Raw genomic sequence first — 18,343 nt, 5'->3', positions numbered from 1 at the left:
ACATAATATAAACTAGAGTATGTCCAAGGGATATCCATTTCAGCTCAAGAAAATGTTGCTCACCCATAACTGTTGCTGAATGCACCCATAGTTTTTAGAATGTGGTTTTTCATTTTGTTTGAAACCATATTTGGTCAAAATGAATTCTTATCTTTCTATATTTTAAAAGTAGTGTTGAGTAAGTTTTCATCCACAATGAAACACCATCCCCCCTGGCTCTCCTCTTGTCGAGCACAGTTTGAAATCTTGACCTTGCAGGTGTCAAATGTTTGTCCATTTCGGTGAAAACACACAGGTGTCCTATGATGGCTGCCGGCTTTACAGACATTCTTTCCCAGCCTCTTCTTCTTCCCCATAAACTCTCCTCAAACACTATGTCTCTCTCTGACTCACCATCTGTGACTCACCAAATACAAATGGCTCCACAGTCCTTATCTATCATATCCATTCACTGCAAAATGCCCTCAAGTGTTTTTGTTGTTCCGTTTCTCTCCTTCCTCCAAAACGGTCTTTGTTTCGTCTCCATTGTTTTGACTGTTTCTGGTTATCTTTGCTTTCCTTTCATTTCAGGATGAGTTATTGGTATGGGTTAGGGTACTCATGCATGGTTATTGTTTCTTTATGTTCATGATCTAAACCTCTAAATTCATTGTGTTTAAATTGCACCAACATATGTGAAACAGTGAGTGGATTTTAAGCCAAACAGGAAGAGTAAGTCTGTTTCAATGTCGGCTCTTCTTCTCCCTGTGGAGGTTCAATCAGGTGTGACTCATGGTGAATAAAAGCTTGGAGGACAAATGGAATTCACAGCAAGCCGTCATGCTGACAAGCTTGTCATCTTCTTCTCCTATAATTGTCTTTCCATGTCTCAGCAGGTCAGCAGAGATACAGCCGAAACGTGTAGTCTTGCAGTCATGTCTGCCTGTCATGTCAAAGGAAGGATTCTAAAAAGGAACAAGGAAGACATTCCGATCTTTGGATCCTTGAAGTCCGACAGGAAGGTAAATGATTAAACACAAAATGCACATTTATGGTAATTTGTGAAGCAAATTGATGTCTGGTTTTATGAGCTCTGTTCTGCAATTACATCACTGCTAATGAGGTTGCATTTAACTACAATTAAATCCATCCCTGCTTGGTTATTTGACAATTAAGCTTGCACTAACCAATTATTCGGCCATATTTCAACTGTACAACAAAGCTGTAAAAACAACACTGATGTCTTATCTTAAGCTTATGCTGCAAGCACATCAATCACAAGTTGTTTTGCTTGCCATCTGATAAATTCAATTTCCATTATCACTTTATATTCTTCTGAACCAATTTATCTTGGGGAACCTAATGCTTAGGTCAGACTACACAATCTTTTAGTCTGTTACGATGGTCAGTGTGTCAGATTAGGAGATCACAGGTCCATACATTTGAGCCGTTACTTGATGTCCTAGATGTGGCCACCACGTAAAATTGTAAATACATTTTTCATCTTATCATCTACAGTACATATTTATAGTAGTGGGCGGGGCATATAATTCAGTGTTTGGTCATGCAATATAATCTTTTTCTTTTCAGTAGGTTATCTTGGAAAATGTGGATTCTAGGCCTACTCTTTGTAATCTCGTTCATTTATGATCATGTCAGATCAATTTGGGCTTGAAGGTCAATTTTTTACTTTGAAGTAGTTTTTATTCCAGATTAGTTTAACTACCCTGACTGAAAGTAAGAAAAAGCAAAACAAATAATGACAAAACATACTAAATATTGAAAAAAAAGGATTTTTAAGTAGAAACTAGTGAGAACCAACAGCAATAATATATGTAATTTAAACAATTTAATAGTTAAGAAGTTAAAGCATCAAACTAATAAAAATAATACAAGTGGTTAAAATAAAACAATAAAAAAGGGTAAGGATACAAGTTGAAGAATAATAAAGACACTTAAAATAACATTAAAGATGACATATCATGCAAAATGGACTTTTTAATGGTTCTCTACCTGAAATATGTGTCCCTGGCATGTCTACGCACCCCCTGAGAATTAAAAAAATCCATTCTGCCCCTGTTCTGATTTCTCCACCTTTCTGTAAATGTGTGTGAAACGAGCCGTTTCAGACTTCCGTGTTTTTGTTACGTAACAACAATATCCGGTCTGCCACGGAGTCAGAGCTCAGAGCTTATTCAGCCCATAGACTGTTTAAAACACAACTCAACTCATCCTCCGTTTTTCATTCCCTGCACACGTGTGTGCTAACAAGGAGCTTAGGAAGGAGGCATGCTAGTTGTAGGCTGTCTTAATAAACACAAAGGTCGGTTTTACTCCCCACGTCTGCAGATTTGAAGATCTAGTGGATGATTTTTATTTGTCATGGAAAAGTGCTAGCGCTAATTAGCATAGCCACATAGCTACATGTTCATAGCTGTAGCTGTAGCTGTGTACCAAGACGCACTGACAAATAAAACAACAAGAAACACAGAATCTGTGACCAATCCTTCAGAAAGGTCCTGCTGCCTTTCTGGTAGAGGTCAGTTTTACTCCCCACGTCTGCAGATTTGAAGATCTAGTGGATGATTTTTATTTATCATGGATAAGTGCTAGCGCTAGTTAGCATAGCTACATGTTCGTAGCTGTGTACCAAGACACACGTCTACATACTGATAAATAAAACAACAAGAAACACTAAATCTGTGACCAATCGTTCAGAAAGGTCCTGCTACAGGCGCCTCTCCGTCAGGATCAGATTCTGGATCAGATTCAGAGGGTTGAAGTAACGTGATCTCTGAGCAGCCGTGTATATTCAGCCAACATGTAAACATTAGATCAACGTGCCGGAGAGCCGAGGGCACATCCACTTCCTGAGGGGGCGGGGTCAGAGGGAACACAGAGTGTTCTGAGGAGGACTGAAGAAGAGGGCTTTTCAGGCAGACCAAAATCTGATTTCAAAGTGTTTTTTTGAGCATAAACTTTAAAGACATGTTTTGGGGACCTCTTAGAGCAATATATATTGATGATAAAAGCGTGATATGTCTATATTTAAAACTGAGTAGACAAAAAATAGACAAATAGTTAAAAATAAAATAAAAACATTAAAACAATATTAAAGTCAATGCATCATATCTTACAAGTTCTTTTTCCTGGTTTCATTTGGACCCCAAACAAGATGTGTTTCTGTCTGATAGGTGTTTTAAGCTTCATTCATTTAAAGTTTCAAAATGATGAAATGATGTTGAGAATGTTTCATTGATCTGTTAAAGAGAGCTGAGGGAATCACAGGACATGAGGGTGAAATGTAGAGTGAAGTTCGACTGGTTAGATTTAAGATGCATGTGTAAAATATGTGAATCCTCCTGCTGAATCACCAAGTTGATGAAGGAAAGCTCTGATTATAATCATTTATCAATATGAGCTCCAACATGATTTATAATGCAGCGAGAGTTTGATTTCTCCACTGAAAGATTGATATTAAAAGAGGGCGGAGTATGGACAAATTTCCTACAAGATGGAGATGATTAATGCGCTAATTAAACCGAAATGCTGTGCTGAGGAGTTTTTGGGCAGGAAAAGGAGAATTCATCTTATTCAGCATTCAGGACGTTGACATGAATAAAAGGAATTATCTTTGCAACAGTCCAGGAAGTTTTGAAAGAGCTGCCAGCGTGATTGACAGCTGTCGATGTTTCTGAAGTGTAGATGACAAAGAGGGCTGGTTGATGTAATAGCCTGATTTATGCATGAAAGTCAAACCAATACGGATCCACCCTCTCTAAATCCCTCTTCCTGCTTGGAGTCGTGGAAAGGAAAAAGGAACTGACTGAGAGTAAGAAGAAGAGTGGCATGAGACCACTTGCTGAGAAGTGTTGTAACCCTTGGGTTAAATAAGCATTTTTACCATCTCTAAGACTCCTACAGTGTTGGAGGGTTTCTCAGTGAAAAATGCATCCTCTTAAACTGAGGAAAACAGCTAGACTACTCAAAAAACAACAAGTCAATCTTTCTTTCAATTAACTCTTGAGGGGGAATCCAATCCAGTTGATTTCTATAACACCTTTCATACAAAATATATTCTATCAGTGTCCTTTAAAGAGATATTTATTGTTTATTTTTTGCATCATCCATCTGATGCAACTATAGTGTTTATAGCTAATTTGCAACACCTCTCCCTAGAGGTGCAAGATTACATTTTCAGTCCAAAGGAATAAAGAAAAGGTCAACAATGTTCCAGCATGAAACTGTAAAAAACACATTGGCTACAGCAAATCAGACATGAGTACAGATTTGTTGCTGAATTAACAACTGTGAGGTGAAGAATTCCAGCACTACGCTGGGGGGGACCCTGGTTGCCAATCTGCAGATACCCATCATAAACACAAAACAACTGCAATATAAGTATCCAACATATCTCCTTTACACTATCTGTGTAAATTGGGTCCATAAACTGTAGGACAGGAGTGAATGTTACAAGTCTATCCATGACCAAGGAAATGCAAGTCTTGGTCATGCTTGGAGGATGGCTTGCTTTAGCAGACTGAAAATTGTCTGATGGTCCCACAGGATGCAGTGTTGTGATTTCCCGACGGTAGCCAATGTATTCTGAGATTTACCAGATGTGACAATGTGTATCTTCCCTGTTATCCAGATATGGTCACATCTGGTTCTTAAGAAACAAGACAACAGTGGCCAAGATGCTGAAATTGCGGCTTCAATAAGGGGGTTCACAAACAGGAGGTAACAACGCACGCTTCTTAGAATTCAGTCCATCAGTCCACCTTAATAGGAAAATCAATTCCCACGCGCATAGCTTATTTTTATTAGAAAACCGTACACATTTTTCCTGTAGGGTTTTATTCTCCTTGTCTAGTCTTTCATAACCATCAAAGTCGATCTTGCGCACTCAAAGGTGATGCAGGGTGTCTCAATGTAAAGTTTTATACCTGATTACTGTAACCACTCCCCCACTGTCTGACCAGCAGGTGGTCCCAACCTCTCCTTCGCTTCCTCTCACCTCTGTCTTTCTTCCTTTCTTCCCTGCTCTCTGAGGTTTTTCCTTGACTTTCACTCTGCCAGGCTGCACGCTCGCTCAGAAGTTACCCCCCACGTAGCTTTGCTTTAGAGGCGTATTCATATGACGGCTTGTGATCTTATGATGAAATGAATCCTAAATGTCTGCACTCGACGGATGCCTGGGATGGTTCTCATTCGCCCCTTTTTTCCCCAGTACTGTTTCTCTCTTTGGTTTGGGATTCCTTTGCATTGGTGGGATGATAATGGCCCACAGCTGTGCGTCATCACAGAACAATCATTACCTCTGAAATCTATGCTCAAACAGATGCCCTACCTGACAAGTCTTGACAAGGCTTCCTTAATCTCTGCTACATATTGTCACTGTCAGTGCTAGGTGTGTTATGAGCTGCTGTTTAACAGGCCAGTGAATGCCACATGATGTGACTTTGGCTTTTATGTATTTGAACAAAGGTGAAGTAGAGATAGATGAATGAATATAACATAAAGACCCAATTTTTATCCATTAAAGGTTCCTATTAAAGCTGCTGTGAGGAACTTTTGTTTTGCATTGATTCTGGCGTCCCCTTGTGCACAAAGCGATACCTCTTATCTCTTGTCCTATACATGCTAAAGTAGTGTTTTCAACAGAGGCCTCATCCTGTTGTGTTCAACAGTCAACTTTATCAGGCAATGTGATTCTTTTCCATGAAAACAGTCAAATAAAGGCTGTTTCTGAAGTGAGATGTCCATCAGCTGGTCTGACACCTTCCCCCCTCAGGGCGGTTTCAGGCATTAAAAATGACAACAGAGAAGGTGTCAGTGTTGCTGCTCATGGTCTCCTTTGCTATTGAAGGTCATAAAGAGGCATCAGTATCATTTTCAGTCTGTTTCTCAGCCAGTTCAAAACACCTCACAGGGCCTTTAATTAAATATGATAATTTGGGGATGCATTTTTAACAAGCTTTATATGGTGAATGGGTGCACCAAACAGTCTGCAAAAAAAAAAAAAAAACTTAGCCAAGTTAATCCAATAGATGGTAGTTTGTATTAAAGTATTTCCCACTTGATATTAGCTTGGTAACTCATTGAGCTTTAAAAATATCCAGAAACCCATCTTCATAAAGTGGTTTTTAATGAGCCCAAAAAATGGGCTCACTACTTATTTTGTGAAGAAGCTGTAAGTGAGACACAGTTCAACAACCAGTCCCTTAATTGTTTTGGTGGTACTGTGGCTAATAGCAAAAGCAGCTAGCTTAACTTAAGCACAAAGTGACCACATGTGAGTGTGCAGCTTTGCGTTAAATACAACTCCAAAATAAAAACTTTAACTTGAACTGATGTAAGCAAGTGTTGTTTCCAATCTAGAACCAGACCTTTCTGGAGTCCCTGAGCTCCATTGTCTCGTAGATTCCTCTGAGCTGCTGTCGACGTCCTCCTGCTGCGGACATTCTGGACCCCAGCTGATACGGACATGCTGGACTCCAGCGGCAACAGCTTCTACTACTCGTCTCATCACTATCACCTCTCTCTCTTACTCCTCTCTATCCGTCTTTCCAGACCCAACTTGGTCGAGGCATGATGGCTGTCTAACATGAGTCTGGTTCTGCCTGAGGTTTCTGCCTGTTAAAAGGAAGTTTTTCCTCGCCACTGTAACTAGCTAAATACTGCGATGTGCAATGCTCATGATGGATTAAGGTGGGGTCAGACTGAGTCTTACCCTGTCTTGAAGTTGGGTCTCTGTTCATAATTTGACATAGAGTGGTCTAGACCTCCTATGTTTGTAAAAGCGTCTTGAGATAACGTTTGTTGTGATTTGGCGCTATACAAATAAAGGTTGATTGATTGGTTGATTGAGAACTATTTAAGCTGGGAATGTTAGCCTTTACTGTGTATAATTACCAAGTATTAGCATTAAAGCTGCTGTTGGTAGGAATGGTGTAAAAAAAGGTTACTTTTTTTCTGCTGGGTTTGGAGAAAAGGGTCATAATACCCATCGGTACTCATCTGTAAGTGAAGTAATTTGAGTTTATGGTGAAATCTCTGCGTTTTCCAATGCCTTTGTATCAAGCAATGTTATTATTCCCCTCTTTCCCGTTATCACAGACCAATCAGAGCTACTCCCCGACCCTCTGTCGCCATGATTGGCTTGGAAACCACTTCTTCCTCATAGAAGGCGCACAACAATCTTTTGTGGGTGGTGTTACGGGAGCAGAGAGGGGAGGGGGAGGTGAGTGAGAGGAAATCTGGTGGGAGGGGGTGTTGACATTCAAAATCTCTCTCCGAACTGATGTTTATATCACGACTACCAACAGCAGCTTTAAGTATTAGTATTAGCTTGTAGGTGGTTGGATGCTAAATGTACCGCAAAGCTGTAGCCTAGTGGTAGATAATGGGTCACTGAATGTTATTTAATCTTGAAATATAACCAGGTGTCCCTCCACATTTTCATTGTGTATCATCTTTTAATCCATGATCACTCTGAACTAGGTAGATCCCATACATTACAACAGCCTTTAAGCTAACCGCCTTGATTGTGACTCCAGAAGAAAATAGCTGCCTTGAAGCTAGCCACATTTGAATAGAACTGTTCCCATTCACTGATGTTTGGTTGAACTTACTGTTGATAGCAGCTTGGAAAACAACCTTTTGCTTCTGCTATGTGAGATATATGACTTCTCCTGCAGATGAAATTTATGAATGTGCATTGACTTAGAATTGGAGCATGTCCCTTAGAGCTGTCCACTGCTGCTTAACCATTATGTGGGGTCAACTGCAAAGGCAAAAGAGGCGTAGAAAAATAAAACATAACTGGTCTCTAGGCCGGTTTAGCAAAAAGGCTTTACACTATTAAGTTACTGCAGCATTTTTTTTTTCAGAGATCTACTTCATACATGGAAATTGATACAAACCCTGAAGACATATTTGACTGAAATAGTTACTCAGTGGGTTATCCAATTTCTGCATTTGATTATGTCTACTCACATCTTGTATCATAAAGTTGCTGAGCCCAGATTAAATAAAAAAACACTTAAATATCTATCAGTCTTCTCTTCCACCCACTCAGCACACACACACATACACACACTTTGCAGTTTACGCACAGATATGTCCACTGTGCAGAATTCCAGCAGGTCAAACCAAGGTTATCAACATTTGTCTTACATATTGATCAAACTGTGCCACTGGGAAATGAGAGGTCACAAGGTGGCAGAGTAAATCAAAGGCAAATACTAACAGTGACAAAATGTGGAGCGTGTGTTCCCTCCACCTGCTCCTCTTGAGCCCTTATGAGGGAGCAGTTAGCTAGTGTGAATTATTTCAAAAATTGTAAAGTGACATGAGCTTAGAGACCAATTAGGTGCAATGCTGCAGGGCATCATTGAATATAGCATCCCTGCACCTCTAGAGCATGTTTAAGGTGTGAGGAAAACAACATAGTGACCACACACATGCCCACACACAAACAGACACACTCATACAAAATAAATTTATTTGTAACCCCAGCTCAGATATATTATGCATGATTCGTAATGAGGTGAGGGTGATTCAGTGGTCCTTGTGTATTGCTTGTTTTTCACCCACATGTGACCATTGCTTTTTCTCCACACAGAAACAATATTATGAATGCAGAAACAGCAACGCTTCACAGCTTGGGATATTGATCACAGGATATGAGGTCCAATGGCTTGTTGAAGGACATTTTAGCGGGCTGAAATGTTTACTGTCAGGGGGACACTAGCAGGTTTCTCCTGCTGACAGTCTGCATCACATTACAGTGTATGTTTGAGAATAACGAATACATAACTTGACTTTATGGCTTTGTCTCTGTGTTGTAATTATACTTACAGAGATGGGCTGTATTGGTGAACAGCTACCTCACTCGTTTTATTTGTGCTTGGAAAAGTCTTTAATGTGTGCCTCTGATCAACAAATTACATAAAACACAAAGGGGAAAAAAAAGCATATTCAAAAAATCTGCATAATAGTGTTTCAGCATTGCCAACAATTCCGCGCCATAGACATCCATTGTTATTCAAATAGTATAAAACAAACCATCAACCCACACACTGCATTGGCAGACATGTTCCTTATTAAAATCAGCACTGGTGCTGTGATGACTTGAAGTAATCCCAAGGGTCATACAAACATGATGGACTACAATCAAAATTCACCAACCAAGCACATGATTAAATAAATAAATGTAAAAATCAATACATGGGAATGACATTCTGTCTGTTTTTTTGAAGAACCTGTGCTAAAGACAATGGTGTCAAGTTATTTCAGGAAAACACTGAGCCTCAAATCCTCAGAAAGAAGCTCCAAGGCACTTGCACTTGCTCTTTGAATAATTAAGATGCCTTTATTCTCATGGCATGGTAATGTTGACCTCAAAACAATCTCTGGCATATTTTGAGTTCAAGCTCTCTGTCTTTTTGGCTCCCTTACAAAGGTTTTAACCAGAGTTTAATATCTGTGTGTATCACAAACCAAAGAGCATCCCAATTACTCTCCAGAAAGTGCACCTATCTTTTGCTTTCAAACAGAGAGCATGTTTTTCTTATTTTGTACATAATTTGGTGGCTTAGAAATTATTTTGATATTCCTGACCTGGGGCGTGTTTAATCTGAAAACGTTGTGCACTGTCTTGCTCTGCATTCTGAGTTGAATGAGAGGGTTTTCACGCAACAGTTTGGAAATTTGAGTGACATATTTTGAGATGTGTTCCCTCATTTTAAGTGGTACTTTAAAGCTTTTACTCAATGAGCAGCAGTGTTGTGAGTAGCGCACTACCACATAATGAATTACTGTAACTCCTATGTTAACAGAGTAGCATCCTGGGAGAAAGGCTGTGGGAGCAGTAAACACACACAATGGCTGATTGTCACTCAGGCGTTAACTTTCTGTCTCGGCAAAACCGGCATTGTTTTTCCTCGAGGTAAAGGATAAGCATTGTGATGAGTTGTAGTCTATGTGCAAGAGGAAAAGCTTAATCCACCCCTAGTACTTCTAATCCAACAAAGCACCTAATCACACACTTCTACTAAGGTAGTTGCCAGAAAGCCCAGTGCTGCAAACCTCAAGCTAACAAGAGGTGTAGCCTGAAGTCCAAATTTGTCACCTGTTGAAAAAATGTTGTGCACCATGAAGCATAAATAAAACGAAGGAGACCCCAAAGTGTTGAGCAGGTGAGCAAGAATGAGACATTTCACATCCAAAAGTGCAGTAACTGGTCTCCTCAGCTCCCAAATGTTTACAGAGCTTTGCTAAAAGAAGAGGCAATACAACAAACACCCCTGAAATATCGCTGGGACCACATTTAAAAAGAGCATTTGTTCAGTTTCAACACTTGACATGTTGTTTTTGCACTATTTTCAGTTAAATATAGGACTATAATGATTTGAAAACTATTTATTTTTCTTTTTATTAACATTCAAACTGTTGAGGGGTCAGGTCTCAAGCCATACGCTTGACAGCACACTGAAGAAACTTCCTTTTTTACCTTCTCCAAAGCAACATGAGTGATATGTTTGACTCTAGTAAGAAATTTTGTCAGAAAATAGGCTACTACTTGCGCATGTAAAGGAAAAGGGTAGACAAAAGTTATCACTTTGTCCACAGAGGGTGCCAAAATCGACACAACTGAAAGATCCTCCAGGGCTTTATAGATTCTGTCTTAGGGAAGTGGGAGGCTGATGCCACAGTTGGGAACTGGAAGTCACAAAGTACTGAAATAGAGAAAGATTTACAGCATTGATCTTTTAATGTTGACAGGAGAAACATATATTGTGTTGACAGCAGGAACAGCAAATAAAATTGCTGCTTTATATTCTCTCTTGATGAATTCTTACTTTCCTGTTGATAGACTACATATTAAGTGTGGATGCACTCGAAGAAGCCAACTTCTTCTTTGGCAAAGTTCTTCTCTTGGAAGCCCAATGTGCCTTTGTGCGACTGCATGTGTTAGTGAATTCAAACAGCAGGGTATTCTGGGAGAACACTATGGCTCTTCTTTCTTGGACTTCTCACCAACTGGCAGTCCTCTCCTCCCTCTTCAATTCCTCCCACTTCCAATATGAGGGAGGGAATCGCAGATGAGACGTGAGGACAGAGGAATCACTGTGACATGTGTTTTTCAAACTAGACATCATTGCTTAGTTAAGCTACTGGCAGCAGGTCGCTAATAAGCTAACATGTTGCACAGCTGGGATCATGCATGTGTGTAATATCTTTGAAGAGTGATATTTATTAAATATGTGTGGTTAAAGATCAGTCTAACCAATTTACATTTTCAACTAGGCTTCATATGTTTAAATGGTTTTTATCTATTACAGCACGCTGCAGTGACTCTGTGATAAACCCTCTTAGGTAGCCATGTGTTTTTCATTAGAATTCATGCATATAAAAATTGCCCTTGATTTTCAGCAGCTCCATTTTATTCTTTTACAGTCTCATCAGATCAGCTGCAGCACCCAATTACTAAGCAGATTTCAGCCCATCATGAGCCAGACGGTACCTTTTTAAATGATAAATGAAGCTCGTATGGTACAGCGTTACACCATACTGGCTACAGATACACATTTAACGAAGCAGATCACAGCAAAAGATCTTGTAACAACAAATATACCCTACACAGAGATCCCAAGGTACTCTAATGCATTAAAAGAGATTTTTCAGGCATTGTCTTCAAACATAAATGGAGGAAGATGTTATAACTAAAACAGAAGAGCATGTATGAACATGTATAAATGTTCACAGCTGAACAAACTGATCTAGATTATCATCCCAGGCCACAGGAGAATGGTGGACATGTTGCCTAGACAGGCCAACCTTTATAATTGTCTCGAGTACCACTGTGATCCACTCAGTCCCACTGTGTTAATAACTTTGACCTTTTATTTTAAGGTGACGACCATTTCTCTCAAGTGAAAGAACCTCCATCTACGCAGTGTGAGGCTCAGCTGCTACCCAGGCTCATCAGCAACAAGTAGGCACAATGGGAAATACTCACTAATGGACAGCTACTTCATTGAGAACAGGTTTAAAAATAGGGTTGAGTGCCATGAAAGCCATGCAGATGAATAAATATCAGTGTGGTCTTGGTCAAATCAAAGTGGGAAAGGTTAAGTTTTCTTGGAACAAGTGACATTAGCCTTACTATGTAGTCAAAAATACTTCATTCATACTGTTTTAAAGGAAAATAACTTTCTGCCTTCCAAACACATTATCACCAAATAGTATTAATGTAATATTAAAGCTGCTGGTGGTAGGAATGGTGTAAAAAATGTTACTTTTTTTCTGCTGGGTTTGGAGAAAAGGTCATAATGCCCATCGGTACTCATCGGTAAATGGAGTCATTTGAGACTATTGCGAAATCTCTGCGTTTTCCAATGCCTTTGTATCAAGCAATGTTATTATTCCTCTTGTTCCCCTTAAGGACCAATCATAGCTAATCTCCAATCCTCTGTCCTGACTGGCTAAGGGGCGGCCTCTACTACGTCCTCCGATTGGTGATGAGTCCGGCACAATCATGACTGCACACGCCGATCTGTGTTGGGGGGCTCAGAGGAAATCTGGTCAGGAGGGATAGTGTTGACATTCAAAGTCCCTCTCTCTGAACAGATGTTTACTCTGTGACTACCAACAGCAGCTTTAAGTTGAAGAAATACTAGAAAATGTCCATACCACAGTAGGTAACCCTTTACAATAAGGTATACAACATTTTTAGAAGTGGTCTGTATGATCTATTCACAAATACTTATTGAACATATTGTAGCAACTTAAGGTCAAAACACCAGAAAACCATTTCATTTTGGGAATTTTTCCAGATGCAACAAGGATGTGTAGGCGTCGAAAGAGACCAAATCATACAACCAAACTAAAATCCTGGAAATTCTGACAGCGATAATGACATGCCGACACAAGAAGATGCCTATCTGGCTCAGAGTTTACAGAGGAAGAACAAGACTCAATGGATAAAAGTGAAACGTGGAGAAACTTCTGTGCTAACTGCAGAGCAGGACAGATACAAGCATTACATGAGTACTCATATTCAGTGCGACGTCACTGGTGCTTTTTACTCTGTGCAGCACTCCGCCTCAGCCAGGTGTTCTGAGTGCCATCAATTATCATTGCAGCACTGTTTGTCTTGATTACTCAAAGCTGTTACCTCTGAGTCACACAATAAACTGTAGCATACATTAAAACATACAGATAAAAAGTGTGTGGCAATCTGTTGACATCAAGAGGCAACAGTGCAGCGGAATGAGTCACTTAGCAACAACACTTCAATTAATTTAGGTTTGGAACAAGCTGAACCGTCAGAGCATAAAAATATTACTTTAAAAAAACAGTTGTGTCTTACAACTTTAATTATTACATGCTGTTGACCATATCTACCTATTAGTACAAATAGAGTAACCAAACCCAACTGAGTGTAAAACTGTTGTATAAAAGCAATATTATACTTGAGGTTGTGATGTTATACTGAATATCTGCATGCGTGATTATCTAGCTGTGCTGATATTAAGATAAGATAGGATAAGATACTCCTTTATTCGTTCCACAATGGGGACATTCATGAAGTTACAGTAGCAAACAAAAAGGTGTACAGTACAAGAATTTCAACAAGAATACATATAGAAAAAAAAGTTAATCAGAGACTACAGCTTGGCCATAATTCTCCTGTCAGCCACCACCTCCACAGGTTCCAGGACTGAGCTGGCCTTCTTCACCAGTTAGTTCAGTCTTGCTCTCCTGTATCCTGTATGCCCACAGCAAGTGAAATCCTTCCAATGTGGCGTTCGTGTCTGGTGTTAGCTCTGTTAGCATGATGCTACTCTGGTGCTGGGTGAGCTTGTCCACCTTATTGTAGATAGATCTTACATTCCCCATAATGGTGAGTGGAAGGACAGGTCGATGTCGTCTTTTTTTAGCTTGCACCTCAATACCAGCACGTCGTCCTTGCCTCCTTCTCCTCAGCGTGCAGGGAACATCGGGCCTAGCATCGTTTAGCATCAACATGCTACGGGCTGCTAACAGCTGATCTCGTATGTAAACAATGCAACCATGGTTACATGTAGGATCTCCGGACACACACAGGAACAAAAATAGCAACAAAAAAAAACCCCACTGCAAACATATCCAGTTTGGTGTCCATGGCCAACAAATGAGTCTTTAGAAGACATGACAGGGTCCAAATACAAAGATAACTAAACAGATATGAAAAAAAGTTGAAAAAAGAACAACGAAGAGAGAGCTGCTGCAACAAGCAGCCACTTGAGCGGCGCTAAGCAACGGGACAGTATAACATCACCCCTTCTTATGTGATTTTGCTTAAATAACGAATGTGATTCTATTCAATGGTAACTCTATATAATGCTTTATTGGGATTAGTAAAGGATGTATTTTTAGCAGTTCATTGAAAACCAATTAAATCACTAGTTTCACTTTTGTTTCTTGATGAACTCATCTTAAGTAACTGTGTATACAATTTAATTATGGACCACTTAATTGCTTATGGTGCACTAACAGTAAGTTCCTCATTAATTTCTTGGCAACTCCTCAAAATGTTGATGAGTGTAGCCAGCTTTCTTTGAACAAGTATTTCATACTTGTTAACTTTGCTTGAATGTAAAAGAACTTGTACTTCTGCTCTGGGGTTGCATCAACTAGGTACAAAGTCAAATGTAGCCTTGTTTGATTGTCATTTCCAATTAAGGGCGGCTTTTACACTCTACTACATTTTTAGGGGTAGCAACAGCTGAGATACGTCCAACACCAGCATAAGTAACATCTTAAATCGTACACCTAGCTCTAAGTAGGTGTGAAGTCCTCCGTAAATACCACTGCTTGTTATGACACATTGTTTTGAAAGATGGACTAGTTTGGAGGAAGTAGAAGCAGAGGTTCTGTTTTTTTCCACAGAGGGTGCCAATTAAAAACATATGATGACTTTGATTTGTACTCACACTTTCATTTTCACGGATATAATTTCACGTGCACACTCGCCACTTCGTGTCACAATTGTTAATTTACACTAGCTGGAGACTCATTAGCACCTTATGCTTTGTGATATTTTCATCTACCTTGAAGTCGGTGGATAAGGCAAGGCAGGTTTATTCATGTCGCACATTTCGTCAACAAAGCAATTCAAAGTGTTTCACACAAGATATAAAAAAAACCTTACAAAGGTCAGGAAAGACATAATGGGAAGAAAACATTTTAACAGTCATTAAAATAAACCATTAAAATCAAAGCAATGAAACAAAATAAACAGGTTAAAATAGTGTTAGACAGATTTAAAATATAAACATAAAAGTTACTGTGCAGTATTGTGTGATAAAATAATATGTTAAGAATATTCAAATAAAAGGCAGCTGTAAACAGGTGAGTCTTAAACCTGGAGTTAAAAGAACTGAGAGTTTCAGCTAGCCTGACTTCTATTGGGAGTTTGTTCCAGCTATTTGGATACAGCAGTTAAGGGGTGTGGGAACTTAGCTGTAACTTCTAAAAAGATGACCGAACATCACGTTGCACTCATTACATTCTCGGGTAACTATGGTCCAATCTCAATGTCCACCCTCAAGCCCTCACTGACTTTGAGGCGCGTTCCCGCTAAGTCTGTGAGGGCTTAGGGCTGTCCCACTGTCAAATCATCAAGTGTGTGAGGGATCTGTCACTGACTTTTCAAGCCGTTTATGCCTCCTTTCCGTAAGTGGGCATTTTTGCAGACTTAGTGTAAGGGAATTACCCATAGTTCATAGCATATTGACGTGAAACACAGGATTCCCAGCGGAGGCCCTCGAGCTTAGAGGGTAAACGAACGCTGTAACATGAAATTTAAAAAAGTGCAATAGTAAAAAATAAGCATGAAAGTTGCAATGAAATGTACAGGCACAAAAGTTTGCCTGTAAGTATAAATAGAGACAACACCCATCATCTATTTATCTTCACACATTTGTGTATACGGTATAAATCATACATTTCTAGTTTTATAATATTTGTATATTTTACATTGTGTGGTTAAGCAGTCTATACAGTAAGAGAATGGATCATATGACAATCAGGCAGTGTGCCTTGAATTTCAGGAAAGTAAAAATTGGGCAATAATAATTCCTAACATCGCTAAGGTGAGCTGGTGACGTCATGCAGGTTACGTGAGAAGTCGCAAAGTGCTGTCCCAGTCCCAGTTCTAAAGTTTGAGCCGTTGCAGCCTCTTGCCCTCAATCACTTTCCAGGTGACATCAGTTAAGTCAAGAAGGGCTCAGGGCTCAGGGCTTAGGGAGGACATTGAGATTGGACCTATATGTTTTTCCGACACTTCTTTACGGCACTTGAAACTGCAAAATTATCATGAGTGTACTGCCACCTTTTGGTCTGTATCAACACATGTTCACAATCATTTAACATAATAGACTGGAGTGGATTTACTATGATCAACCATATGTATCTTCACTGCTGAAAGTAAACACTATGAACTACTGCATCAATGAACTGAAGGGGAGAGGGGCTATTTTAAGGTAGGCTATGTTCAGAGGCTATCAGGCATGAGAGTCAGAACTAGAACGTTACAATCTACTAGTTAAGATGAACCTCGTATCTACATAATACAACCAAACAATAGCACGACTTTAGTTACAAACTTACTAGTTCCAACGTATGGTTCATTGAGGACTACACCTTAACTTATGACAGCTTATGCAGAGTTAGTGTAACAGGCCCGCTGAAGTCTAAAATGTATCTCAATTTTCTTCAATGTTGTCATGCCAGATCCTTTTTTGGCGTGCCCACTGGGAAACCTGAAAGAGTGGAGGTGTGTGTTATCTGCCAGTCACTACTACACTGTGGACTTCTTCTTTTATAAATCAACAAAAAAGTGAACTTGACATCTGGCTGAACTTTCATCAAAGACGGAAAAAAAGAGGTAAGATAGAAAAAAAAAACTCTGTTTACCTTTCCTTTTTGCAGCCTTTCGCTCGAGGTAAGTAAAAAAAAAATGTCATTTTCAGCTTGAATTGCCAAAAGTGGGCATAACCTACCATATCAAAGAAAAGATATTTACTTCTGCAAGTGAAATAGTTCACTAAGATGAATTAGGATTTTGCAAAAAGAGCCACGGAGTCAACTTGAAGATGGATGATGTTTTAGAAAAATAGTGTCTTTATTACAGTTTTCGAGTGCACCCTTAGCATCAGACTCCAGGGAATCAATCAGGATGATATACTGTTAGAAAATCAGAAGGAAACTTGAAGTCTAATTAAGAACATTCTCAGTTCAACTATCAGAATACCCCAAAATAAATGTTCCTATTCTTACAAAAGGCTGTATGTACACAGCAGAGGGGTGTCTTAACCATAAAACACAGACAGTTCTTTAAAACACTGACTTGTTAGATATATTTTTAACAAAATATGAAACATTTTATGAAGAAAACAAAATATTTAATACTCCTATATATATATATAAGAAGTTGACGTAGCCACTGTAATGTCACCCATTACTTTCAGAAGTACTTTTTTAAAAGCCTCAAATTTGGTGTTTTAACCAGCACCATCTTGGATTTTGTAAACCAGGAGTGACCTTATTTGGGCAAAATCTCATTAACCAAGTGTGCCCAACCTCTATTGAACCAAAATGTACTGTCAAAGTTACCAGTTTGCTAAGATCTACCAATCCAGTTTCAGCATTGCAAAGACACTAGGCATGCACACAGAACCATCAAGACAGTTTCCAGTCTTCATGGGTCATCACTGATCCCCTATCTCCTTATTTAATACAAACGAAACAAACAGAGAAATAAACCAGATTCAGACCTAATAATGGCAGCTCTCAAAGTTGGAACAATAAACCAAAATGTATTCCCCCCCCCTTAGTGGGACCTCTGGCATTGGGACACTGACACTTTCACACCTCTGTCATCTTTGAAGGGCCGCTTGTGTTTAGCCAGAATGTCCCCGACGCAATAAGATGCTGTCATTGCAGCCTTACCCTTGGTCTTAGGGCCTGTTGAAAACTGACTGCAGTGCTGCTAACTTGGCCCTTCAACTCCAACACTTTCTGAGTTCTGCCTTTTACAAATGCTGTTCTTTGGTAAGGCCACACTTGCACTGCAGAAAAGACAGACAGACGGACGGACTGAATTTGAGTGGACCAAAGAGTAACCCTTCTCCAACTCTGGGTGAAAGTCATACCTTTGTGCTATTTTAACATCAGCCATTTTTGTGCTATGTAAGTGTAGCTGGCTAATTGACTAATGATCGACAGCTAACCACTACCACTCACCCCACAACCCCATCCATTCAGGCTTCTTTGTAATGCAGAGTGCCCAGAGAGGCACAAGAGAACACTC

General features: G+C 39.6%; 1 protein-coding gene across 12 annotated transcripts in view; it reads left to right on the top strand.

Moving 5' to 3' along the window:
• Window positions 1-18,343, top strand: part of fibcd1 (fibrinogen C domain containing 1) — a 237,168-nt gene that overhangs the window by 22,884 nt on the left and 195,941 nt on the right. For 7 of the 12 annotated variants that reach the window (XR_004634899.1, XR_004634901.1, XM_034709573.1 and 4 more), the window contains 3 exons: window positions 876-1,001; window positions 11,899-11,980; window positions 16,765-16,918. The gene's annotated coding sequence lies outside the window, so the exon portion shown is untranslated. Of the gene's footprint in view, window positions 1-872; window positions 1,002-8,605; window positions 8,810-11,898; window positions 11,981-12,821; window positions 13,231-16,764; window positions 16,919-18,343 lie in introns of those variants that run through there. The other 5 variants (XM_034709572.1, XM_034709567.1, XR_004634900.1 and 2 more) reach the window with 4 other exon arrangements.

The sequence above is a fragment of the Notolabrus celidotus genome, chromosome 19 (genome assembly GCF_009762535.1).
Source record: "Notolabrus celidotus isolate fNotCel1 chromosome 19, fNotCel1.pri, whole genome shotgun sequence".
Taxonomy (NCBI): Eukaryota; Metazoa; Chordata; class Actinopteri; order Labriformes; family Labridae; genus Notolabrus; species Notolabrus celidotus.
This window is presented reverse-complemented; position numbering and strand designations above follow the sequence as displayed.